At 49.0% G+C, this 27,637-nt stretch overlaps 1 protein-coding gene across 2 annotated transcripts in view; it reads left to right on the forward strand.

The window, feature by feature from the left end:
- Positions 1–6,439: 6,439 nt before the first annotated feature.
- NGEF (neuronal guanine nucleotide exchange factor) overlaps positions 6,440–27,637 on the forward strand; it is a 111,055-nt gene continuing 89,857 nt past the window's right edge. The window contains exon 1 of one of the 2 annotated variants that reach the window (XM_032638474.1): positions 6,440–6,571. The gene's annotated coding sequence lies outside the window, so the exon portion shown is untranslated. The remainder of the gene's footprint in view (positions 6,572–27,637) is intronic. The other variant, XM_032638471.1, reaches the window with a different exon arrangement.

Here is a 27,637-nt window from a genome sequence, read left to right on the forward strand (position 1 = left end):
ATCACCCGCCAGCATAAAACAGTCGGAGAGAAGACAGGGTCGGGTTGAACTTCAAGAAACTGCCATTCGTAGTATATATAAGTACATGCCACCCTCTCATTACCAAACGTAAAACAGATAGCTAGTGGGAAGCAGCCGCGTAGCACAGGGAGATCAGCTCAGTGCTTTGTGACCGCCTGGAGGGGTGGGATAGGGAGGGTGGGAGGGAGACCCAAGAGGGAGGAGATATGGGGATATATGTATATGTATAGCTGATTCACTTTGTTATACAGCAGAAACCAACACACCATTGTAAAGCAATTATACTCCAGTAAAGATGTTTAAAAAAAAATGAAAAAGAAAGAAAGAAAATGCCATTCCATAGGTCAAAAGTAGTTGGACAGCTACTGGTCCTGCCTGAGGCTACCAGCGGCTGCCACGGTTTGTGGTCTTGTGGGTGCTGAGTCCAGAGTGAAGCAGCTTATCAAAGGAAGCTCCCTTATCTCCATACAGCCCACGAGGCCAGCTTTAGCGCTGCCGTCTCAGAAGCAGGGAAGCTGAGGAATGGGTCAGGGAGGCGGTGGGTGGCTTCCTGGGGTCGGTGGTGGAGACGGGTGGATCTGAGCCCGCACCCACCAGATTCCAGAACCCGCGCCCGTAACCACCGGGACCACACGCCACAAGACCCGCAGCCAGGACTCGGAGGGCTGAAAGGCTTCCTCTGAAAAAGGCAAGCAGTGGAGGGTCCCTGCTTTTGCCCATCTCCTGCTGGGAGCAGAGGGGCTCTGTTGTCAGCATTCACCTGCCCACGTTAGGAAGACGCTTTGGCAGCTTACAAATCTGTATTGAGTTCCTCATGTGTGCCAGAAGACAGATAAACAGATAAACCCTGGTGGTCCCTGCCCTGTTCTGGGAGCCCACAACAATGCGAGCCAGTACACCTGGGGAGCAGGAGAGAGGCACACTGCAGCCTTCCCAGAGGAAAACCCTTGTCCTTGGGTCAGTTTGGGGTACAGCATTTGCCTCTTGCCTACCACGTTGAAATCATGCCTCTCTCCAAAGAGCAGGCAGCTGCGGGCATCTAGTCTGCCAACAGCACCAGCAGAGCAAGCAGCCTCTTCCCAAGAAAACCCCATTTCCAGAGGGTCCAACAACTCCGCTCGGGCCCAGCTAGCTGGGATTCCCACCCCAAGCTGAGAGGAGCTCTCTCGACACCCACACCAGCACAAGACCACTGAGCATCCTTCTGGAAGTTCAGACCGGCAATAACTTGAGGGCAGAATTAGGAGCTCTCCTGAGCTGAGCCTTCTCCCCACATGCGTCCTCTGGACACCCCAAGAACAGAGCGGGTGCCATATCAGGGGTTTGAGGGGACAGAAAACTGCCATCGTCCGAGGCATCCCCGAACGTCACACCATCACTCCGTAATTACCTGGTACAGAAGAACTCTTGTTCATGCCAACAAAGAAACAGGCAGGTCAACTCTCTGAGAAGTGAGAAGCTGTACCGCAAGGCGTGTATTCCAGGTTGGATCCTGGGGCCTGGGCTGGAAGTCGGGGATGTGAGCAGAGGCTGTGGGAACCCAGCTTCCAGAACAATGCAGCCCCCGTATTCCTCCAGCCTCCTCTGGAGCCTCGAGGTCTCCTCTGTCGGGCTTGTGCCTCTAAACACCTAAGGGAGGCCCTGACCTCTGCCACCCACTCACCTGCTGGCATGCTCCAAGGCGACGTCGGTGTACAGACCCAGCCTCGGCCCAGTTAGGACGCTGCCTCTCATTAAATCTGTCCAGTTCTCTACAGTCCTGCCGAATCAGAATGAGCCACACGCAGCCCGAGTCAAGCTCACCTCTTAAATGGATGCATCGAGCAAAAGGTCTGCACAGAGGGAAATAGACTTCCCAGGGCCCGGGTGAGTCTGGAAGTGCAGGGACACAGAGGAGGAGGCGCTGGAACCACGCAGGACTCAGCTCCTCTGCTGGCTGTGCCAGGGTCAGCTGCGTGAGCAGAACAACTTCTTGACCGCTTGGGACCTGAGTTTCCTCTTCTGAAAAATTAGAGCAAAAATATCACAGTGGGGCTTCCCTGGTGGCGCAGTGGTTGAGAGTCCGCCTGCCGATGCAGGGGACGCGGGTTCGTGCCCCGGTCCGGGAGGATCCCACGTGCTGCGGAGCGGCTGGGCCTGTGCACCATGGCCACGGAGCCTGCGCATCCGGAGCCTGTGCTCCGCAACGGGAGACGCGACAGCAGTGAGAGGCCCGCGTACCGAAAAAAAAAAAAAAAATCCCAGTGTACTCGAAGCTGCACGAGTGCAGACCGTATGCCTCACCTGCTACTACAGCCCCGAATCAAGAGCGCTTCTGGATGGCCCTAGAGATTGTCGTACTGAGAGAAGTAACTCGGACGGAGAAAGACAGATACCATATGATATCGCTTATATGTGGCATCTCAAAAGAGGGTACAAATGAACTTATCTACAAAACAGAAATAGAGTCACAGATGTAGAAAACACACTTATGGTTACCAGGGGGTAAGGGGGGAGGGGTAAACTGGGAGATTGGAATTGACATATACACACAACTTCTGAGCCATAATTTCTCTCTAAACTTCCTGCTGTGTTCAGTTCTAAAGGCTTTGATTCTTATTCCCCCATAGTTGTTAAATTAAAACAAACGCATCTCCTGGCCACGTCACAGTCCCTGAGAACGATAACACCAGGGTAGACCCAGAATGACCTGAGAATAATCTATTTATTTATGGCACCTGGGGATTTATCTTTCTTGCTCTTGAGATAAAATATATATTTCTACACATATATATGATTTTATATTTTTTCCAGCACTTCTGTGTGTTTAGGAAATTTCATGTGATCTCGGGAAAGCTATTTAACCTGTGGATGTCGGGCTTCCTCATCATAAGACCGTAGCGATGATTAAACAAGTTAACTCATGTACAGTGCTTAGAATGGAACCTAGCCCAGAGGTGGTCAATAAACGTTATGATAATTATTCCTGCTTCTGCTCAGTTCTTTTTCTTGACCAGACCTGGTCCATCACCTTTATATACCTCAAATGTATTTTTCAAATAACCACAACAATTTTTTTAACTGTAAGCTTTTAAATTCCTCTTCTCTCCCCACTCCCAACAGCAAACTGAACACGGGAAATTATTAGATAATCTTAAAAGAAATTCACTTACAGTGAATTAAACTAACTACACTTGAATATTCAATTTCTGCCAATGCACAGTTATGATAATCAGTTTAAAATAAATGGCTTAAGATTAGTAAATCCATGAATGAGCTATCAAAAATCATCACCCAGAAAATATCACAAAAGCTTCTGGTCAGGGGCATCCCAGCTCTTGAAAGGGACTTCTCAGTGTCTCAGTCCATTCAGGCTGCTACATACAATAGACTGAGGGGCTTATAAACAACAGAAATTTACTTCTCACTGTTCTGGAGGCTGGGAAGTCCAAGACCAAGGCGCTGGCAGGTTTGGTGTCTGGTGAGAACCTTCTTCCTGCTTCAGAGATGGATGTCTTCTCTCTGTATCTTACATAGTGGAAATGGCAAGGGAGCTCTCTGGGGTCTCTTTTATAAGGACATTTAGGTCCCTCATAGGCTGAGCCCTCATGACCTCATCACCTCCCAGAGGACCCATCTTCTATACCACCACACTGGGGGATCGTTTTCAACTTATGAATTTGGGCAGGAGGGGTGGGGACACAAACATTCAGTCTATGACACTCAGTTTCATCCCCAAATATGCCCATAGCAGAATAGTAGACAATCTTCAAAAAGAGTGAAGGATTTAAAGTGTGCTGAATTGGAAAACTACCAAGAAATAGATACAGAACAGTGTGTACATGCTGTGGTCCAGCCTAAGTAAAACAAAGGATATAGGGGTGTGTGTGTGTGTGTGTGTGTGTGTGTGTGTGTGTGTGAGAGAGAGAGAGAGAGAGAGAGAGAGAGATAGAGAGAGGGAGGGAGAAATTATGCATAGAGAGAACATTTCTGGAAAGATACGCATGAAACTATTAACAGAGGTTTTGTAAAATGTTTCTGAGCAGGAAAGTGACAGGTTCAGAACTGTGTCAGCCGACTCACATGACATACTGTGTGGGATGGGGTGGGGAGGACTGGAAGTAATTGGGAGAGACTGAAACCAGGAGACCTGTTTAAAGGACATCGTGGCAATGGTACAGGTGAGAATTGATGGGGGCCTATTCTAAAGCAGTGAGATGCAGTGGGGGAGGAAAAGAGAAATTAGATTCACTTTTGAGGCGCTTCCAGTGGTACCCCCAAGGGCCCAGCACAGTACCTATACCTGCTAGGTGCTCCAAAATGTACAAAATGAATGGTCTCCTGTATAGAAGACTTAGAACTCCAGCTCCTACAGGCATCTGCTGGGCACCTCAAGACACCAATCCCACAGACGCCGTGACCCTCTTCTCAGAGTTTGCTCACCCAGCCCGGGGCCCTGGGAAGCAGGGTCGGGAGACGGGGTCCACAGGCAGGTGAAGCCAGGGCCCATGTGTCCCTTGTGCCCCTCTTGCCCTGCCCACCCGGGAGTGTGGCACGGCTTCCTGCCCTGCCCAACCGCCCTCGCCCCACCAGACCCCCCCACCAACAGCCTGCCACACTGTAGGCAGCCCCTGAGCTGAGCTCCGTGCATACATGGCAGTGAAGTGGTGTCTCCAAAAAGCCGTGGGCCTGGCCTCCCTCGGGACCTAAGGGGAAACAGGAAAAGTACAAATGAGAAAGGGGGAAAGTGAGCCCCAAAAATCAGGTATAACCCCACACACACATACACACTCACGCATGCACCTGCCACCATAACATGGTGCACTTCGCAGGGGCTTAGAATAGGTTTCCTAAAGGCGTGAGACGATGCAGGCGAATGAGCAGGGAGATAAGGAATCTCTGGAATGTGGGTATGAGGAGCAGTTGAAGCAAAGAGAGCTGAGCTTCCTGAAGAACAGAGCATTCAGCGGGTTCCCCCAAACCCTGTGCGTGTAAAAGCTCCACTGGGAGCCTTTGGAGGCCGGGGGAGAAGAGGAAATAATTGCATTTATTCTGGTAACTTCTGAGCCTAATGTGGGGCTTGGTTTATAGTGTCCTGCTCAAATGTTTGTGGAATGAATGAAGGAGTGTGTGGATGGGTGGAAGGACGGGTGGGTGGATGGGTGAGTGGATGGGTGGGTGGGTGGATGGATGGATGGATGGACGGATAAGAAACCAAGTCTATCTGGCTTTCAGAGGCAAAACTGAAACCATATTTTCATGGCAATCAGAGGGCTGTGGTAGACAGCTTTCAAAGCTGGCCCTCAGCGATCCCTATGTCCTAGGATTCATGCCTCTGTGTAATCCCTACCTCTGAGTATAGGCTGTACCTGATGACTTCCTGCCAACGAGTAGAATATAGCAAAGGGGAAGGGATGTTACCTCTGTGAGGAGGCCACAAAAGCCGATGACTTCCACCTTCCCGGAATCTCTGTTGCGCACCTTGGTGACAAGCTACCTCAGTGAAGAGGACTTTGTGGGGCCTCAGGTCAACAGTCAGTGAGGAGCTGAGGGCCTCAGTCCAAGAGTCCACAAGGAAGTGAGTGCTGCCAGCAAGCTCGTGAACGTGGAGGGAGAGCCTTCCCTAGTGGAGCTTTGAGAAATGATCCCCATCCCACTGGCATCTGGAGCGCAGCCTGTGAGGGACCCTGAGAAGAGAACTCATCTAAGCCCATATTCCTGACCCACAGAAACTATGAGATAGCAAATGTGTGTTGCTTCAAGCCACTACACCTTAGGTTAGTTTGTTGCCAGCAACAGATAGCTAATACAGCGGCTGATATGAGTTTAATATAAAAATGGACATCCTGGCAATTAAACTTGACAAATGACGGTAGTGGTTAAGAGCCCAGGTTTTGGTACTGATTAGATAGGGTTTGAATCCTGGATTCCCAACTTACTAGCTGTGTGGCTTTGGGCAAGATGATCAACTTCTATGAGCCTCTGTTTCTATGTCTTTAAAATGGGCATGATTCTCTGCTCATAGAGATAGCACAAGGATTACATAAAACGATTACGGAAAGTACTTAGCCCAGGACCTGCCACTGAATAGAAGGTAGCTATTAGCAACAACAACCACCACAACAGTAGTAGTAATGGAGCAAGTTCCCTCACAAAGCAGCAAGTGTCCCATACCTGGAAGGGATGGAGCTGAGTCACGATGTCGCGTGCAAGAAGCGAATGGAACCCTAGAGGACCACAAGCCCTCTCCAAGTCTCAAGGGGCTGCCGGGCTTACCCTGCACCTTCGCTCTGAACAGCGCTTTTCCTCCTGCACGGCCTCTGGGTCAGGTGTGCCAGGAAATGATTGTCACGGGCACGGGGCCAGCGCTGAGCCAGGCGGGTCTGAAGGTCAGGAATGTTTCCCAGGGAGCCTTTTCCAGGAGAGGACGAAGCCTCTGGCTGCGGATCTCTGGAATGGAAAAGAGGGCTTCCAAGCACACCGGCCTGCTCTGAGGACCCCAACAGGACACAGGACAGGACAGCGAGAGCCCTCCAGGGGTCTCCAACCCCCAGGAGCTCTTCACTGACAGGTGAGCAAATGGTTTTAGTATTTTTTTAATGAAATGAGATGAAACGACATAATGGTCCAAGGTGTGGCCCGGGCCGCATAGGGAAGACCCCAGGCAGGTGTGTGAAGGGAGAGGCAACCCCACTCCCCGCTTCACTGAGAAAGAGATTCAGGAGAAGAAACAGCCCTGGATCTCACTCATCTTAGCTTCATCACTCTCCCCTCCGGGACTCAGTTTCACCATCTGTGAATTGGGGTAACGATTCCTTCCAGGCTCCTCTCCCATGAAGGCTCCAGGAGCAAGTGAGATAATGAACAGGACTGGCTACAGAAGTTGCAGGGCCCCATGCAAAATGAATAAGGCCCCTTGTTCAAAAATCATTAAGAATTTCAAGAATGAAGAATTTTAGAATTATTAAGAACTGCAACAGCAGAGCGTTAAACTAAATGAGGGGTCCTTCTAAGGGCAGGGCCCTGTGTGACTGCACAGGTCACACGCCTATGGCTCCAGCCCTAAAAAATAAATGTACACGTAAACTGTGAAGTGCTAAACAAACTGAGATTACTAGGTGCCCGTGGCTCAAATCTCAGGGTCAGGAAGCACCCCTGGGGAACGGAAGTCACAGTGGTGAAGTGACAGCCCACTGCACTGCTGCTCTGGGTCCCGTCTCAGAGGACGCCACCCTCTCAACCTTCTGGACTTGCACCGCCGTCTGGCATCAAGCCAAAGCCTGGTGCGATACAAATGTCTGGGGACACAATTTTCTTGGATGTGGCAATGGTAGGTTGTTCTTTTCGACCTTGATTTAAAGTTTGTTCGTTTGCAGCAATATGGACGGGTCATGAGATTATCATACTTGTGGAGTAAGCCAGACAGAAAGACAATTATCATATGATATCACTTGTATGTGGAATCTTAAAAAAAATGATATAAATGAACGCATATACAAAACAGAAATAGATGCACAGACATAAGAAACAAACTCATGGTTACCAGAGGGGAAGAGGGGGAGGGATGAATTAGGAGTCTGGGATTAGCATATATTAGTAGTTATATATATAACTACTATATTTAAAATGGATAACCAACAAGGACCTACTGTATAGCACAGGGAACTATACTCAATGTTTTATAATAACCTATAAGGGAAAAGAATCTGAAAAAAGAAATGTATGCTTAACTGAATCACGTTGCTGTATACCTGAAACTAACACAACATTGTAAATCAACTATACTTCAATTTTTAGAAAGGATCTGTTGTATCAGTTGCACTAGCAAAACAAAAAATTAATAAAATAAAATAAAATTTGGGATGTTCACACAGTCCCTGGCTAAACAGCACTGGGACTTGCAGATTCCTATACTTCTGACAGTTCTGCCGAGTTCTGACAATGGTGATCGGAAAAATGCTTATGTTAACACAGTAAGACGGCTGGTGGGAATGTCCCAAAGCGCCCGCCCCCCCCATCACATCTTTGTCCTCCCCTCTCCTTCTCCCTCTCCGCTTTTGCACTCAAATTTTCTCTTCCCTTTTCACTCCTGTCCTGGCTGCCCTTGGCATTGTTTAACCCTGCAGCAGTAGAAATCGGGGTCTCCAGGGGTGTCTCAAGCTTTCTGGTCCGCGAAAACAAACAATAGACCATCTTCCTTGATGCCACCCTCAATTCCACCCCTTCCTGGAGTCCAAATTGTCTTGAAAACCCTCTCTTGGAAGGGCTCCCCACGGGAAAGGCAGGGGGTCACGCTAATGACAGTGACCAGAGATGGAGGAAGACCACTGCTTTAAGAACTTGCCCGTAGACCTCTCTGACCTCTGCAAGGGTAGCCCAGGAAGCTTACACTAGTGGACGAACCAGCCCAGAGGCTCAGAGGAGGAGGCCAGATCTAGCTGCCTTGCCCTGCTTGCTCCACCGTGGACGCTGTAACCACTGTTTGTCTCAGCAGTTAGCGAGCCCACCAGTCCTGCATCAGACAGCCCATCTGCCGGGACGCGTCCTTTCCCCATGTCCGTGAGCCCATTGCCACCCTAAGTAGGTGTCAGCACTGCTGCTCTAAGGTTACCCAAGCATCCCCAGAGAAAGACAAAAGTTCTTCCTTTGTTCTTTCAACAAATAATCCCCGAGCACCTGGGGCAGGTAAGGTGTCTACCTTAATTGGCCTCACCTTTGGAATGGAAAAAAAAATGAGGATCATCAGAGGGATATCAGGAAGGCCTGCATGGAGGAGGTGGCCTTTGAACTGAGCATCACTAAACAACCTAACTTCACTTCTTAATTATTTTACAAGAGGAGAAGAGCTGATGAGTAGAGTTTTATGTATTATGAAGTAAGTCTCTCTAACTTGGAAAATAAGGTACTAATTTTTTCACACTTAACCCCGATTGAATGTTGCAAGTTCTTTAAATAGCACTCTTTTACAGAGAGCACATTCCCAGGGAAAGGACAGCAGGGTTTCAACAAGGTGAAACAGGAGCCCCACAGGGCCTGGTGATGGCGGAAGCAGAGGCAAGGACCTGGGGAAGCAGGAGGCCTGTTTAAAGGATGCTGATGGAACAGGTTTGCTAGAGCAGAGGGAAGGTGGCCCCAACCCATGTGGCCTGGACCCCAAAGGTCCCCAGAGATCACAGCAGGGGTCCACATAGCCAGCACATCTCAGGGGGCACCCATGCCTCACTTCCACACTCCAGCTGGCTTTGCCTCCATCACCTTCACTTTTGGCAGGAGGTTTGTGCCCCAGCAATGGTGTCTCCTACAGTGAGGAGCTCTGACCATCAATTATCCAGGTCTTTGAGGAGTTTAGAATGGGACATTGATGCATTATTAGTTAATGACTATGTTTCCTATCAGAAATAAACCCTTCAAAACACAGACTCTCCAATAGACAAGAGCTTGGACCATGCCTTAAAGGCTCAGAGATGCTTGGGAGCCACTGGGGCAGGGACCAGCAGGGATGAGGAAGGCATGCAAGCTGGATCTAAGGACCTTGACCCCCAGGCTCTGTCCGGAAGTGGCAAGGGTTGGTCTTGGGGTGCTGACTCGGGGAGCATTGCGCAACCCCACGTGCTAGTCTGTATGACCTGCTTATCTCCGTGTTTCTACCCATCACGGCAGTGTGCTCCTTGCAGACAGTCTCCTCAGAGAACACCTCATCCAGCCGGTCGGTCTCTGTGGCACCCTTGTCCTGGACCAGCAGGGCAAGGGTGCCGCAAATACCATGATAAGATGTGATAAGATGGACAGAGCCCCTGCCCCTCTCCCAAGCTCCCCACCTTCATTCCGAGCCCCTCAGCTGCCTCTGCCCCTTTACTGCTGTCCAAATAAGTAGATTCAGAAAACCCAATTTCCTACTCACAGGCTGATTCATTTGGCGTTCTTGAGCCAAAACAGATTCCCATTAAACCCCACTAACGGGACAAAAAGCTTCCAAGTATTTTAAATTTATAAAACCTTGGCATAAGGGGCTTTACATGTTGCTCTCTAGATGTAAATCTGTTCATGAAAGCGAGTACATCTATAAAGATATTTTTGCTCTCATCTGAGTGACAACGACATTCCTTTGTGGATTCTTGAACACTGGAGGAAAGCCCTCCTTTCTGCCAAGTCCCTTTTTAGGAAGTTAGCGTTGAACTTAAAAATGATTTTAGGGGCTTCCCTGGTGGTGCGGTGGTCGAGAGTCTGTCTGCCGATGCAGGGGACGTGGGTTCGTGCCCCTGTCCGGGAAGATCCCACATGTTGCGGAGCGGCTGGGCCCGTGAGCCATGGCCGCTGAGCCTGCGCGTCCGGAGCCTGTGCTCCGCAACGGGAGAGGCCACAACAGTGAGAGGCCCGCGTACCGCAAGAAAAAAAAAAAGATTTTAAGGTTCTTTGTTTCTGGATTAAAAAGGCCTCTAGCACATGGACAGTTTTTCCTGGTGCCTGAAATATCAGAGCAGTCGCCTAGAACTAACTTGCTGCAGTTTTCTGCCTTCTTTGGCACTGGTTTAGAGTCAAGATCAAAGTCACTCGCAGTCGGCTAATGTGGGTTCCAGGTCAAGGGTACGACAGGGAGAGATTCCAGCTTGGGGTCAAAATGAAGCCATCTTGTTGCTCAATCAAAGATAAACAGATCCACCTAAGCTATGCTTGGAAAAACATTATTATAGCTGATTTGTGTATCCATTGGTGAAATATCACAGAAATTGTCAGAATAAAGTAGCCTGGATGGGTGTGCAGCATCTTTTAACAGTGGCCACAGGCTGTAGAGGCCAAGGTGGTACTTGTGTAACAGAGGCCCAGCCTGGGTCAGTGTCTATCACTTTGCCAGAGCCAGGCTGCCTCCACCACCTGCTGGCTGTGTGACCTTGGCTGAGTCAGTTAACCTCTCTGAGCCTCCACGTTCTCTACTGTGAAAATGGAGGACATGGCACAAGGGCAGTAATGATCGTATAGGCTCGCCCTGAGTGTTCAATGAGATGATGAATGAACAGAAGATGAACTACCCCATGAGTAGGCTGTGGTTCTCATTACTGCTACCCCAAGAGGTCTTGAGGAAGAAAATGGACCTTTTTTTTTTTTCCAATATAGAAGTTGACTTTAAGTAGCAGGGAGAGGGAGTACCCTGGCGGTCCAGTGGTTAGGACTTGGTACTTTCACTGCTGAGGGCCCAGATTCAATCCCTGGTCGGGGAACTAAGATTCCACAAACCATGCGGTGCAGCCAAAAATAGACAAATAAAAGTGGCAGGGAGAGAATTTATTAGTTCACGCAGTTAGAGAATTGAGCCCAAAACACTAGTGTGTACACAAGGACCCTCAAACGTAAAGAGAGCAGGCAACCTTTGAAGAGTTGGCCCAATCTGCCTCAAGGGCTCTGAGCTTGTCCATCTCTGAGGAACCCCATTCCTCCACGGCACCACTTACGTCTGCCTGTGGTCAGCTGAGAAGGCCACACACCCAGCAATGTTTCCCTCGAGGACTCAGCACATTGGATTCGATGATTATTTTCCTTCAGTAAATATTTCCTGGTAAGCGAAGGCATTGTTTCTGGCAAAAACCTAGTGCTCCAACATTTTTTCCTTCCAGCTTCATTGAGATGTAACTGACAGGCAGCACGCTGTCACTTTAAGGTGGACAGCACAGTGATTTGACTTACATAGATCGTGAAACGTTTACCACAATAAGCTTAGTGATCACCCATCATCTCATATAGATACAGAGTTAAAGAAATAGAATCAAAAATAGTTTCCTTTGTGACGAGGACTCTTAGGGTTTATGCTTTTAGCAACTTTCATAGATAACACGTAGCAGTGTCACATTTATCCTGTGGTACGTTACACCTTATAACATAACTGGAAGTTTGTGCCTTTTCAGTGCCCTCGTCCAATTCCCCCTTTCCGTATCCCCGGCTTCTGGTAACCACAAATCTGATCTCTTTTTCTATGAGTTCGTTTGTTTTTGAAGTATAACTGGGCTACAATACTATGTTACTTCCTGTTACACAACATAATTTGACATTTCTGTACATTTCCACATGATCGCCATGGTAAGTCTAATTACAATATGCCATCATACAAAGGTATTATACAGTGATTGGCTGTGTTCCCCAGCCATGACTCATTTAGTTTGCAGCTGGAAATTTGGACCTCTTAATCTCCCTGGCCTATTTCTTTCCTTCCCTACCCTCCTACACTCTGGCAGCCACCTGTTTGTTCTCTGTATCTATAACCCCGTTTCTGTTTTGTTATGTTTGTTCATTTGTTTTGTTTCATAGATTCCATGTATAAGTGAAATCATGAATTACTGTTCTTTCTCTGTCTGACTTATTTCACTTAGCATAATAGTAACCTCTAGGCCCATCCATGTTGTCGCAAATGGCAAGATTTCATTCTTTTTTATGGCTGAGTAATATTCCATTTTGTTTGTTTGTGTGTGTGTGTATTTATATATATGTATATCTATTTATACCACATATTCTTTATCCATTCTTCTATTGATGGGCACTTATGTTGCTTCCATATCTTGGCTATTGTAAATAATGCTGCAATGAACATAGGGGTGCATATTAGAATTAGTGTTTTCATTTTCTTCAGATAAATACCCAGGAGTGGAATTGCTGGATTGTATGGAGTTCTATTTTTAACTTTTTGAGGAGCCGCCATACTGTCTTCCATAGTGGTCGCACCCATTTAAAATCCCACCAAGAGTGCACAAGGGTTCCCTTTTCTCCACATCCTTGCCATCACTTATTATTTGTTGTCTTTATGATGATAGCTATTCTGACAGGTGGTGTCTCATTGTGGTTTTGGTTTTTTTGTTTGTTTGTTTGTTTGTTTTGTTTCTTGCAGTACGCGGGCCTCTCACTGTTGTGGCCTCTCCTGTTGTGGAGCACAGGCTCCGGACGTGCAGGCTCAGCGGCTATGGCTCACTGGCCCAGCCGCTCCGCGGCATGTGGGATCTTCCCGGACCGGGGCACGGACCCGTGTCCCCTGCATCGGCAGGCGGACTCTCAACCACTGCGCCACCAGGGAAGCCCTCATTGTGGTTTTGATTTGCCTTTCCCTAATGGTTAGTGATGTTGAGCATCTTTTCATGTGTCTGTTGGCCATCTGTATGTCTTCTCTGGAAAAATGTCTGTTCAGATCATCTGCCCATTTTTTAATCAGGTTGTTTGTTTTTTTGATGTTGAGTTGTATGAATTCTTTGTATATTTTGTATATTAACCCCTTATAGGATATATTTTTTGCAAATATTTTCTCCCATTCAGTAGGTGGCCTTTTCATGTTGTCGATAGTTTCCTTCACTGTGCAAAAGCTTTTTAGTTTGACGTAGTCCCATTTGTTTATTTTTGCTTTTGTTTCCCTTGCCTGAGGAGACATATCCTATATATATATATATATATATATATATATATATATATATATATATATATATATTATTAAGACCCATGTCAAAGGACTTACTGCCTATGATTTCTTCTAGAAGTTTTATGGTTTCAGGTCTTAGATTTAAGTCTTTAATCCGTTTGGAATTTAGTTTTGTGTGTGTTATGAGAGAGTAGTCCAATTTGATTCTTTTGCATGTAGCTGTCCAGTTTTTCCAAAACCACTTACTGAAGAGGCTGTCTTTTCCCCATTGTATATTCTTGCCTCCTTTGTTGTAGATTAATTGCCCATACACACGTGGGTTCATTTCTGGGCTCTCCATTCTGTTCCATTGATTTATGTCTGGTTTTTTGCCAGTACTATACTGTTTTCACTACTGCAGCTTTTATTATAGTTTGAAATCAAGGAGTGTGATACCTCCAGCTTTGTTTTTCCTTATCAAGAATGGTTTGGCTATTCAGGGTGTTTTGTGTTTCCATGCAAATTTTAGAATTATTTGTTTTAGTTCTGTGAAAAATGCGGCTGGTATTTTGATAGAGATTGCATTGAATCTGTAGCTTGCCTTGGGTAGCATGGTCATTTTAACAATATTAATTCTTCCAGTCCATGGACACAGTATTATCTTTCCATCTGTTTGTGTCATCTTCAATTTCTTTCACCAATGTCTTATAGTTTTCCAAGTACAGGTCTTTTACCTCCTTAGTCAGATTTATCCCTAAGAACTTGATTCTCTTTGACGCAATTGTAAATGGGATTGTTTTCTTAATTTCTCTGATAGTTTGCTGTGTATACAAAGGCAGTAGATTTCTGTATATTAATTTTGAATCCTGCAACTTAACCAAATTCATTGATGAGTTCTAGTAGGGTTTTTTTTGTGGTGTCTTTAGGATTTTCTATGTATAGTATCATGTCATCTGCAAACAGTGATAGTTTTACTTCTTCCTTTCCAATTTGGATTCCTTTTATTTCTTTTTCTCATCTGATTCCTGTGGCTAGGACTTCCAATACTGTTATCAAGCAAGGGCTCGCTGCCCCCTGCGCACAGAAGCCAATGCTATGGCACCAGCTTTTGAGAAAAGAGCTTTATCGCGAGGTGTCCCTGTAAGGAGACAGGAGGCAGGTCTCAAATCTGTCTCCCCAGTCCAGGGTTTGGGGTAAAATTTAAGTTATGGGATTTCAAATTTGGAAGCTAATTGGCTAGTCTTAAATCAGTCCATATAAGCTACTAATGCTGCTGGAAGCCAGATTTTCCTTATTGAAGGACTTCTCGTTTCGTAAAGAGTTCTGGTGGCATATTTCTATTCTTTGTTTTCCGTAGACCGAAGATTCTTGTTTCTGGGGTCATCCTGGAGACATGGGTTCCTGTCTTGCACATTGTGCAAGGAACCCTGCCTCTGTAAAATAACTCCAGGGGTTATGCAACCTGCTTCAGGGAGCAAAACCAGTTTAAGATGGTCACTGTTTCTTCATGCTGCTTCAATACTATATTGAATAAAAAGTGGTGAGAGTAGGCATCCTCGTCTTGTTCCTGAACTTAGAGGAAAGGCTTTCAGCTTTTCTCCATTTAGTATGTGTTCCTATGCTCCAAAATTTTAAAAACTGGTTTAGTAGATGCTGGTGTGAAAGGAATTTGAGGAGATCAATAGTGGATGAACCATCTGTAAGAAGAGTATATTAGCTTTCTACTGCTGCTATAACAAATGAGCATGCTCTTAGTGGCTTAAAACAACACGAGTGTCATCATCTTACAGCTCTGGAGGACAGAAAACCAAAATGGGTCTCACTGGGCTAAATCAAGGTATGGGCTGGGCTGCTTTCCTTCCGGGGGCTCCAGGGGAGCCTTTTCCATCTTTAGAGGCTACCCACATTCCTTGCCTTGTTGGCCTCTTCCTCCTTCTTCAAAGCCAGCACCTTCAAATCTCTCTGACCCCTCTTATAAAGCTCTTGTGATTACACTGGACCCACCTGGATAATACAGGACAATCTCCTCATCTCAACTTTCTTAACCACATCTGCAAGACCCTTTTTAGCTATATACGGTAACGGGATTCACAGGTTCTCAGGTATTGGAACATGAACATTCTGGTGTGGGGTGGGCAAGTGGGCATTGTTAATCAAACCACCAAGAGATACTGGAGTTTTCTTAAATATATCTTTGGCATGTTTGGAAACCAATGGATGACTTTTTGAAAACTTTAATTGCTCAAGCCACGTTATCAAAAGTAAAGTATAATGTAATATAGATTGTTTGCAATGAACTTCATATAATGCTCATGTTTACACAGATCTATATTTTTTTAACTTTAGCTGAACAAATGCAGGATCACCGTTGTCTGTGTTTTGTTTGAAAACCCTCTGGCAATTCCAGTGTTTATGCCTGAGACCCTTTGTCCCTGAACATCCTGAACATGCCCAGAGCATGTTTTCTGCCCAATACCAAGCGGGCTGAGGCCCAAAGAGGTCTTTCTGTGGACACCTCTAGGGTTTAGTTCTTTCAGAGAAGGGGTTGTGGTGCAAGCACATGGTATTTCCAACCTCGGAGAAAAAATCCAGGGGGGTCAGGAAAGACTTCCTTGCAACTAAAAACCTGGACGGAAGTGCGTGGCAGAGTGCCTGCTTCCTGCTGGTGCTCAGGGCTGTGCCTTACGGTGTGTAGGGACAGCCGCATGGGCACTGCTGCCTTACGCCATCCCCCACGTGGGGACACATCAGAGGAGATGTCCTGCTATAAGCACAGGATACTCTGAGCCCCAGGACCCACCGCTTCAGGGAGCAGCATGGGGATGAGGGAAGGGAAGCTTGAAGGTTCAGGCCAGACTGACAGGGTTTACGCATCACCCTCAGGAGAGGATGAGGAAGTCCAGTGGGAGGCTCTGGCAGTCGAAGAGCTGACCAGCTTACAGGTTGGTATTCCAGAAATGGCAGGCAGGACCCATCACTTGTTGGCTCTGATCCATGCTATCAGCTGCCCAAAGAATCTACTGAGGACAAGGCCAAATCTAGGCTTACAGGGGGAAAGTTCTGTGATTGATTAGCAATGTCTGCCATGGCAAAGGAACAGGAAAAGGTGACCCGTGTGCACCTGACCTGCCATTTCCAGTAGGAATGAAGGCTTTGCATGCAGATAGCTGCTTGGGAACCCAGGGGGAAAGCTATGCCTTATCTGTATGCCCCTGAGCACGTCTGTTGGTGGATTCTTGGCTTCCTCATCTTTAAAATGAGAGAAAACAATGAAGCCCCTTCCAGCTCCTTGAAAGGATGATGGGGCAGCAAATGGGAAGGGCGTCACCTGTCACAAGTTGCCCAGCCCTTCATTTTGGGGCAGAGGTCTGAGTGACGTGGCCCTAAGACAATCCTTGGCCCATGACTCCCATCTTGGTGAGAGGGTCTGGGAGTTCTTCCACCTGGTGTCAGCCTGAGCCTGCATCCTCACCCTCATGGGCCCTGGTCTGCCCAGAGGAGACCGTCCACTTGGGTGTGGGAGCGGGAGCTAGAGGCAAGCGAGCTGGCCAGAGAGATGCTGCGTGTGAGAGGCAGCAGTGGCTCCAGTCCCAGGAGAAGGTGGCAGGGGGGAGACAGAGCTACTGCGGCTTGGATAAAGGTCCAGGCCCTGGGGGGCGGGGTCAATAAAAATCATTTAATGAGTGACTCCAGGCTCTGGGAAAGGGGCTGGGAGAAAGCCTTTGCTTCAGCCAAAGTCCATGTAGCCCTAAAGAAAGACCCACGAGCGAATTGAGGAAGGGGAAACCACGGTGAAGTCCAGCCTCATGAACAGCATAGCAGTGAGGGGAGAGGGAGGGGGAAGGAGAGATGGAGGGGAGATGAGCCTGGGGTAAGAAATCAGGTTTTATCCAAAGCCCTTTAAGGGTTGTAAGCAAGGGGATGCAATTAGTTTTATTTCAGAGGACCAGGTTTGGGCATTTCCTGGGCTTTCTGGAAATTACCCCATTTTTCTGCCCTAGTGATCCCGGTGAGCACCCTTCACTAGCGTCTAGAAGGAGAAGGGGGCCCTGGCCGCTGGAGGACAGGGCGCTTCCAGGGGCTGAAGGGCACATCCCTGCCTAGATCAGCCTTGAGTCAAGACTCGAGGAGGATGGAGGGAAGCAGGCACAGGAGAAAGTTGGGGGTTTGCACACGGATGCTCAGATGTGAAGGTGCCAGGAGAGATGAGGAAGTGCAGGCAGAAAGGGGGTAGGAGGGGACGGTCCTCGGCAAGGTGAAGTTGGGGGGATGCAGAGTCCGAGGAAGAAAGAGGAGGAGAAGGCCGGGCAGGCAGGACTGCAGCGGGGCATGTTAGGGAGTTCCTCTCTGATGTTTGAGACAACGGCCGGCAGAGGCAGAGGGAGGTGGGAGGTTGGAGGTCCCGAAAAGGTAGACGTTGTCACTGCAGAGAGTAAAGGGGTTACTGCTGGAGAAATCAAGTTGGCTCGCTGGCCTGTCTTGCATGGTGACCGTGAAATGGATGGTGACATCTGTCTGCCCTGGTCCAGGTGAAGTCAGAAAACGCCAACACATATTAAGTCCTGGGTCTGTTGGAACAAAAGGAAACTTGGGCAGGTTGGAAGTGGGGTGTAGAAACACAGCGGTGGCCAAGTTGGAGCAGTACAGCCGGCCTGGGGCGTCACCTCCGATATTCGGTAAACGTGATTTGAGCATCTATGGTGTGTACCAAGTTCTGGGGGGTCAAAGAAGCCCACAGGTGGGGCTTGGGGTGGGGCTGGCCCACTGTAGCCCAGAGAGACCTCAACTTGGCATGCGCGCATTGTACTCTGGTGACCGTCCATCTCCCTGGGCCAAGCCCTGCATCTTTGCATCCCCAGGGCCAGGAGTGCGACATGGGTGCTCAGTAAGCATTTGCTGACAGAGGAGGGGTCTACGGATGCACGGAAGTCTCTGTGGACTCCAGTGGGGGTGGGCTGTGTGTGGACGGGCTTCTCGGGGCCCCAGGAACGAATAGGGCTGAGCCCTCCGGGGAGGAGCCTTAGATGATAGAGCTCGGAGGACCAGGCAGGAGAGGCAGGGCTGGTGCCAGGCAGGGCTGAAGGCAGGAGCCTGCGGATCAGGCTACACTGAAAGCTGTGGCCGGAGCCCATTCAGGAGATGAAAGGAGAGGCCGACAGGAGAGAGAGCATGGATTCAGGAAGGACCAGAAACACACAGGGATACAGGCTATAGGCAGAGAGCCCCAGTGCTGCTGTGGTCGGGGGCAGCCCCCAGCTGGGTCCTCCAGTGTCTCCTGGGTGTGGGGAGGCCCCAAACACCCACCGGAGCTGTCCTGTACACACTGGGTATGCCCTGCCGGCCACCTGACAAGGTTTGGGTAATTTATGATTGAAATGCATGGATTCATGAACACGGCAAGTAAGTACCAGAGAAATGGGATGGCCGAGAGCAGTGGGCTTGAGGAAAGCCTCAGACCCTGCAGACACACTCCTGCACACGATTCCAGATTGCCAGACTCCCTGAGGTGGAGCAGGGCTTCATCAGAACCCCTGGGGGGCTCGTTACAGCCTGACTGCCTCCTCCCCCGCTGCACCTCCCTCCCCCGCCGGGGCTTCTGGTAGGTGTGTGATGGGGCCAAGAATCTGCATTTCTGAGAAGCTCCCAGATGCTGCGCTGCTATTCAGAGTGGACCCCATTTTAGGAACCGTGGGCACAGAGGGAGGGAAGAAAGCTTCAGTTCAGAGAGAAATGAACTGTGTTGTCTTGTTCATCCACGTCATTTCAACTCAGTGTCTCCGGAATGTCCGTCATTTACTTTCCACATTTACAATTCTTAACATATCCATGTACCACCTGTGCTATTAATATCGTCTAGATTGGCTTTACATTAAATTCTGTTTATTTTCATCCTAAGCATTAATACCTATGAAGTCTCAGCTTTGATGTGCTAACTGGATTTCTTCTAAAATACGTAAAACACAGAACTATACATTTTTTGCTTGTTTGACTGCTGCACCTCCTAAAACCAGCCACAGGTTTAAATCCCACGCACCTGGAAGGAGCGGAGGAGACTGTCTAGCTTTATCCAAATCCCGTGACTATTTCGGATGAGAGAGAATTCAAAGAAATCACAGCCCCTCAATGACGCTGTCACCGTTGTTTGTATTTTAAAATATCTCCTTCTTGAATTACTCACTCACCCAAATGGACACAGAAATCTCAGCCCCTCTGCCCCGGCTGCCACCACAGCTCTGTCGCCTTCCACCTCCTTCGGCCCTCTGCTCTCTTTGGCTATTCCTATGCCCTTCTCTGCCCACCTTGAAGGCTCAGGCACACTCTTCGGGTCCTGATCCGAACAGGTCCTGACAGCCCAGGCCTCCATGTGCCTCAGTTTACCTAACCTCCTGGGTAAAACTTCCTCAGGGCTTTCATCGCCTCCCTGCCACCTACAGGGCTGTGGGAAATCACAGGATCTCGCCAGGAGGTGGGCAGAGGCAATTGGAATGCTTCTAGCACTGCATAGACGACAGAAGGTGCCATAGGGAAAGAGAAGCCAGAGGAAGGGCACCTTTAGGTTGATGAGGGATGTCGGGAAATTCCCTCCTCTTGGCCCTTTGAGGCCCAAGTCTGCAAGGAGACCACGTCTGTCTCAAGATCGCGGGCCAAGCACAGGGGGAACACAGCCATGCTCAGCTTGTGAGTGGATGCTACCCACAAGGACACAGCTGACCAGTTCAACCTCATGTCCTAAATCAGTGTAAAAACCTAAATCTACACAAATAGGGAAGTCCAGCTTTGGACGACTGGGGAGAAGTGCACAAGAACCCTTTCAATCTACGACAAGAAAAAAATTTTAAGAGATTTTATTGGAAAAATACAAGGAACTGTAGAATAAGACAAAGACCCCAGCTTGCTGAGGACTAACCAGGAATGGGAAGTGGGAAAGCTATTTCTCCCTCCCTCTGTGTGTCTGTCTGTCTGTCTGTCTGTGTCTCCACACCAGCTGCCCCTGCTACACATATACATGGCCTGTCGTGGCCAATTCAAAATACCTGCCCCACCCCCATGGCCATCCAGCCCAGAGCCCCTGCTAACTGGCCTGATCTCCATCTCGATTCTCATCTCTGGCAGAGGGAATCTGACTGGATCAGCCCAGCCTCTGGCTTGACTCCTTCAGAGTCAAAGGTCCACTCTGTTCTGGTCAGCTATGGCCAGGAGGCTGGGGTCAGTGGTACTCAGGGTCCTCCCCCTCCAGGGCTGAGGATGGAGCAAACACCATAGGAAGGGGTTCCGGAGCAGGAGAAGGGAAGGATGGCTGCCTTCTGTACAAATACCAGTTCCCCAGAACCATTCTGAGAAATCAGGGTGGGACTGAGATTTTCCCAATCGGAGATGCAAGTACCCTCTTCATTCTTTTGCCAATTGTTATGAACTGAATATTCATGTCCCTCCAAAATTCATACGTTAAAGCCCAAACCTGCAAGGTAATGGCATTTGGAGATGAGGCCTTTGGGAGGTAGTAGGGTTAATAAGGTCATGAGGGTGGGGCCCTTCTGATGGGATTAGTAGCTTTCTAAGAAGAGGAAGAGCACAGTTTTCTCTCTCCCCCTCTTCCTTCCTCTCTCCCTTTTTCCTGATACACAGCCCAGGAAAGGCCATGTGAGGACACATCAGGAAGGTGGCCATCTGCAGGCCAAGGAAAGGGCTCTCATCAGAACCCCAGAACCTGACCATGCTTGATGTTGGACTTCCAGCTTCCAGAACTGGCAGAAAACAAATTTCTGTTGTTTAAGCCCTGAGACTGTGGTATTTTGTTAAGGCAGCCCTAGCTGACTAAGACACCAGTATTGGTCTTGTCATTTTTAGCAGGCCTTTTTATAAATCCTCCAGAATTTGGGTCGATAGATGAGTTCATGGCAGCTCCACTGTGCAAACGGCCCTACTGCTAGAACTCAACAAAGACCCAGTGTAGAGGTGCAGCTTCCCACACATAAAGATCCCTGTCTGGCTGCAGAGGGGACACCGCCCGCTTTTATGCAGTGTCTGTTTTGCACTGAGCTCGGGTGCCCTGGCCCGCCTCCCTCTGGCTGGTCCACAGACCTTGGCCCACAGGTGGGCGGGAGCTTGCCAAGGGTGGTGGCCGACCGAGGCCGCTCACCCCAGGAGGAGTGGCCCTTGTCACTCTCTCCTATTGCTCACAGCCTGTCTGGTGACGGGGGCATGTGACAGAGGGCCAGCGTCCATGAATTGGGTAAAAGTTCTCTTAACAACGGGACAACACTGCAGCGGCTGGCTCTCATTTCACCTGGAGAAAGTAGGTTGAGCCCTCTCCTCCCCAACCCAGCTGAGAGCAGCCGTTGTCACTGTGGTGCCCAAAGGGGACAGAACACTCAGGAGCTGCCACCAGCCAGTTCCCGGAGACAAGGCATAGATTCCACTCACCAGGACAGAACCAAGGCTCTCATGGACTGTAGATCTGGTTTTTTCAAACGCTATACCGGTTTTTAATTTTGAACATTATATACATTTTATAATCCTGAAGTCTTTTTAACGCCAAAAAGTAAAAACAATTTAAACAAGTGGATCATTCATCTAGTGGCAAAGAGTAAAAAGCGCTGCCTGGGAGTACCGTTTGTGGGTGTTGATGTGATGGGACCATAATCCAATTTAACTTTTGCACTCTCATTACACAAATGAGAGACGCTTCCAGAAGGAAAGAGGAGATGATGCTTGAGATGAAGGGAGAATGTCAGGAAATTCCCTCCTTCCAGCTCTCTGGGGCCCTGAGCGAGAGGGGGCCACCTCTGTCTCGTGACCTGGAGCCCAGCACAGGCTGGGGGCTTGGCATGTGAGTAGACAGAACCCACCCGGGACGTGACTGACCAGTTCAAGCCCATGTGAGCCTGATGTGTACCATCATCCTCCAGACGGGGAGCTGAGGGTCGAGGGTGTGTCGAGGGCCCAGGGAGACCCATCCCTGGAGCCCTGCCTGGACATGCTGGGAGGGCATACCTCTTCACCTGGGGGCCCTGCAGCTTCAGCCTTAGACGTTGGAGGAAGGAAGGAGACCACCCATCACTAGCTGGGGTGCACAAGAAGTGAGCTGGTAGGGGGCTACCCACCCCGCCCTCTCACCACTCACTGAGAAGCCTGCAAATGGGTAACTGTGGGCCACCCACTCACGGGAGGACAGCCCTGTAACTGGTTTGAGCCTCTGCCCCCAGACTGCCCAGGGCTCCCCATGAAGGCTCCACACAGCATGGCTGGAGAGGGTGCTGAACAGATGTGAGTCCCCAGGGAGCCTGCTGGCCTGGCCCTCAGACAGAACAGGGCTTGTCTGTCCTGGCTCCTGGTTCTGTCCCCTGCTGTGTGCTCTGCCCCTGGTCTTTGCTTTCTTCCTTGCTTCCTAAGCACATGCTACCCGTCCCAAGGCAGTCTCTCCACCCGCCCCTGTGCTCGTTCCTCTGCTCTCAGGGGTGGCAGTGTTCTGGGACCTGCAGGACCAGAGTTCCAATCCTGCCTCAGCCACTTACCAGCTGTGTGACCTTGGGCAAGTTACTAAGTTTCTCTGAGCTTCAGAATCCTAACATGAGTCTCTAACATGTGACTGATAATAGTACCCTCCCTCCCCAGGTTTGTGTGAGGATCAAATGAGTTAAAGGGAAAGTGCCTGAAACAAAACGACGCTTGATCCGCTCTGGGAAGCAAGGACATGGTGTCTGCGGGTCAGGGCATTTCCCCTCCAGGGGGGTTTGTCTCAGTCACCACCTCCCAGCCCAGGTTGCCGCTGTCCTCCTCAGCACTTCAAGCCTGAGTCCTGGCCTCGTTGGAGACCTGGGTGGGGCGGTGGCTGCCGGTGACCAGGAGTCTCCTTCTTTCCTGTTAGCACAGCCGCTCCCGAACAGAGGGGAGGACTTGCGGCCTGTGTTGGGTCTGCGTGGCGTCCGCGTGGGGTCCGCGTGTGGGTCCCAGTGTGGGTCCGCGTTTTGCTCCGCGTGGGGTCCGCGTGTTAGTCCACGTGGGGTCTGCACGGCGTCCGTGTGTGGGTCCGCATGGGGTACGCGTGTTGACTGCGTGGCGTCCACGTGTGGGTGGCCCCACAGTGATTCTAGGCAAAGCCTTGGGCCATCAGACACAGCTGCCTCTGGGAGGAACAGCGGTTAAGGCCCCGGAGGAGGCTGAGATTCCAAGAGAGGGGGCAGCAGGAGAAGAGAAGGTCAGGGACGACGCTGAAACAGGAGTGCATGTGACCAGTTAGGAGGGAGGGAGGCAGGGCCCTAGGACCCTCGTCCACTCGCGTCTCCAGCAGGGAGGATGCCAGACGTTGGAGGAAAGAGAAGGAAAGAGAGCCCACACCTAAGGCCCCTCTGAGGCCTGGGGAGGCCTCGTGTCCATTCTGCGACAGTAGCACGAGTGGGGCAGGGAAGGGGCTGATGGGTGCTGTGTGCGGCCGGATGTTGGGGCCTCTGGCCAGTGTGGGACCAGCTTATGGTCTGGAAATCTCCACTGCATTCCACCCACTCCTGAAGGAGCCAGGAGGCCCTGGCTCAACTGTGTCCAGCTCATAAACCAAGAGTCATAAACCACAGCAGCCCCTGTCAGGAACAGGACAGCAGAGGAGCTGAATCTTCTCTCCCACCCCGGCTGACCACTAGCAACAGCTCAGGACACCAGCTCCGGCCTCCACACGGTCCCGCCCCCAGGCCTGCGGGTCAGCGTCACTCCTCAAAGACTTCCAGAGGCAGCAATAATGTCCTTTTCCAGGGGAAAGGGGACTTGCCAGATTAAAGGGGTGGTTCTCAGGGTGTGGTCCCCACACCAGCAGCAGCGGTAGCTGAGAACTTGTTGGAAACACAGATTCTTGGCCCCGGGCCTCCTGCATCAGAAACTCCAGGGTGGGACCCAGGAATCTGTATTTAACTCTCCGCTCAGGAGGCCGCTGTGTCATGAGAACCACAGAGCCAAGAGGGCAAACTGTCCACACAACGTGGAACAGCGTGGATGGGTCTCCTGGGCCTAATGTCACAGGGTATTCTGGGCCTAATGTCATAGGATGGGTCTCCTGGGCCTAATGTCAATGGAACAGCGTGGATGGGTCTCCAGGCCTAATGTCACATGTTCTTACAAGAGAGAACATTCTGAACAATTCCATTTACACAAAGGACCAAAACAGACAAAGCTAGTCCATGGTGTTAGAAGTCAGAGGTTACCCTTGGGGGCTGGGCAGGAAGGGGCAGAGAGGCTTTCAGGAGTGGTGATGAGGTTCTCTTTCTGGCTCTGGGTGTGATTACAGTGTGTAAACAATCAGTAGCTATACTTAGAATATGGGCACTTTCTGTATGCTACTATATATTTAGATTTTAAAATCTGTTTTAACTATGCGACAGGGTGAAATAGAAGTGTCACCTCCCTCTTCACTGTACAGCCTAATTGTTGATTGAAGTCACTTTGGGATGATCTGGGGGTCCACTCCCGGCTCCAGAAAATAAAAAGCTGGGCATTCTTTTATCCTTGGCCAATAGGTTTTATGAATTTAACCTAAAAGTGGTCTCAATAGACAACAGGACAAGCTGGCTAATTAAAACCAGAAAGGGGCTGTAGATCAAAACGTCTCAAACTAATGCTGCCATCTTCGGTCAACACTGCTGCTCCCAGTTTCCCCTGGTTTATAGGTAATGTTTCCAGAGAACAAGCTGCCTCATTCAGTTACCTTCACAATGCGTTTATCTTGGAGGAGATACCAGGAAATAGTGTTGCACAAGGAAAGACATTCTGTGGATGCTTGACGCTGCGGGGTGGGGTTGGAGGCCGAAAGAAGAAGCTTGCCTCACCTGCCAAGGAATTTTCCAGGCGAGACATTTCAGGACCTTGACAACCACAGAATGCGGCTTTGTGGCTCCATGGCCTTCTGCCTGTGGGCTAGAGTAGATTTAGAACAGTGTTCCTTATGAGGATAATCTTGGCCCTCCTGGAGGGATACTAACCCCTCGTTTTCCTTAAGGATGTCAGCTCTCCCCAGCCCTCTTGTCTATTCTTTTTTTTTTTTTCCTTAAATAAATTTATTTATTTATGGCTGCGTTGGGTCTTCACTGCTGCACGCGGGCTTTCTCTAGTTGCAGTGAGCAGGGGATACTCTTCATTGCGGTGCACGAGCTTCTCTTTGCAGTGGCTTCTCTTGTTGTGGTGTACGGGCTCTAGGCAGGCGGGCTCAGTAGTTGTGGCACGTGGGCTCAGTAGTTGTGGCTTGCGGGCTCTAGAGCGCAGGCTCAGTAGTTGTGGCGCACGGGCTTAGCTGCTCCGCAGCATGTGGGATCTTCCTGGACCAGGGCTCGAACCCGTGTCCCCTGCATTGGCAGGCGATTCCTAACCACTGTGCCACCAGGGAAGTGTGTTGTCCCCTCCACCCCTCGTCCATTCTGTGCAGGAAGCTAACAGGCAACCAGACGTGCCGCCTCTAGGCACTTACCCAGGAGCTCCAGCTCAGGGTGATCCCTCCAAATGTTTATCGAAACTCCAAGGGGAAGATGGCAAGTGCATCCTCCAATCAGGCAGAAGCCTGCCCTGTGTCACCTGAAGAATCACTTCTGCTTGGTTGTGTTTTGTGTGAAGCCATCAGCCTACACGGAAGGAGGCACAGAGGAAGAAGTGTCTGATGAATGCTGTTTGCATGTGTGACATTGTGGGCCCAGGAGAAAGCCCACCTACTGGAATGAACAGACTGGAGCCCATGCATCAGCCAGGACAGTCTATGCCATGCACATCCCTGAGACCCACTTCGGCCCTACTCAGTCCAAAATCTGGGCTTGGGCCCCAGGAATTCTTACATTAAACAGGCTCTTCAAACCTTGAAAATCACTATCCTACATCACCCTGTTCCATAAAAGCCCTTGAGAGAAATCCCTCAGTACTAACAACTTTTTTCTGAGCAACTGGTCAGTTTTTATCCCTGAATGTGGTAGAATGAGTCACTGACACATTTTCCTTCTCCATGAGGGTTGCTGGGAAGCTTAGGGATAACTTGGGCCCATTCGGAGCAAGACTCTTTGTAATAGGAATTTTTTAACCTTATCCCTCGTTGCTTTATGTCCCTATCCTTTTATTCTTCTTTCTTTTGTCCTCTTTTTAATTTATGCTGTGTTGGATAAGTGAGACATAGGTATAAATATGTATTGTATTTATAGAGGGAAATATTATCTCTGTGTTAATTTGCATAATAACACATAAAGAAAACAGCTACCACACACTGACTGCCAGCACTGTGCATCCTCGCATTAGTCTCAGGACTTAGGTGACATCCGTCCTCCCTACATGACAGTCAAGGAACAGGAGGCCCCAAGGGGAAGTCACACGCCCAGTTCAACCAGTGAGGGACTGAACAGGATCGACAACTGTGCTGTGTTGGCTCCACTCAACGGAGGCTCTCAACACCTATACTGCCTCCGTTTGGGAACCATTTAATTCCTTCTCAAAATATTCTACTTTTTGACCCCGGACAGAGGTGGAGGGGCTAGTCCCTACCACACCTTGGCCCAGTCTAGGCCTTGTGTTCATCTTTTCCCAGCCTCCTTTTTCTTCAAGTAACTTGAATGGTTGTTTCATTTTTACAAAAAAGAACCTAATTTAAACATATATTAAAAGAGACAATTGAAACAAATTAAACAATAATAAAGTGATGTAAATATAAATGACATAGAATATTGTGCAACTGTTAAAAGGGTATGTATATATGCTTAGTTCATTGAGCTAGAATATTCTCTAGACACATTGTTAATGGGGGGAAAACATAATAAGATGTCATATGTATTTTTAAAAAATATTCTATAGTTTGAAGAAGATATTTAATGCTTTAGTTCCTTTGGAGTTTATTTAAGGGATTTGTTTTTAGATCTAAACTGATACTTTTCCCAAATGGCTAATCAATATTCCAAACTTTATTGACAGGCTCCTTTTTTGAAAAACAATTTTATTGAACTATAATTCACATTCCACACAAGTCACTCTTTTAGAATATACAATTCAATGGTCTTTAGTGTGTTTGCAGTTATTCAACTATCACCACAATCAATTTTAGAACATGGTCATTATCTTCCCCAAAGAAATCCCATCCCCATGGACAGTCACTCACTCCCCACTCCCTACAACCCTTTCAGCCCTTAGCACCCACTAATCTTCTTTCTCTACGGATTTGCCTTTTCTGGGTGGTTCATATAAATGAAATCAGACAATATGCGGTCCTGTGTTACTGACTTCTTCCACTTAGCAAAAGGCTTTCCAAGTTCATTCATG

Source organism: Phocoena sinus, chromosome 7 (assembly GCF_008692025.1).
Source record: "Phocoena sinus isolate mPhoSin1 chromosome 7, mPhoSin1.pri, whole genome shotgun sequence".
Taxonomy (NCBI): Eukaryota; Metazoa; Chordata; class Mammalia; order Artiodactyla; family Phocoenidae; genus Phocoena; species Phocoena sinus.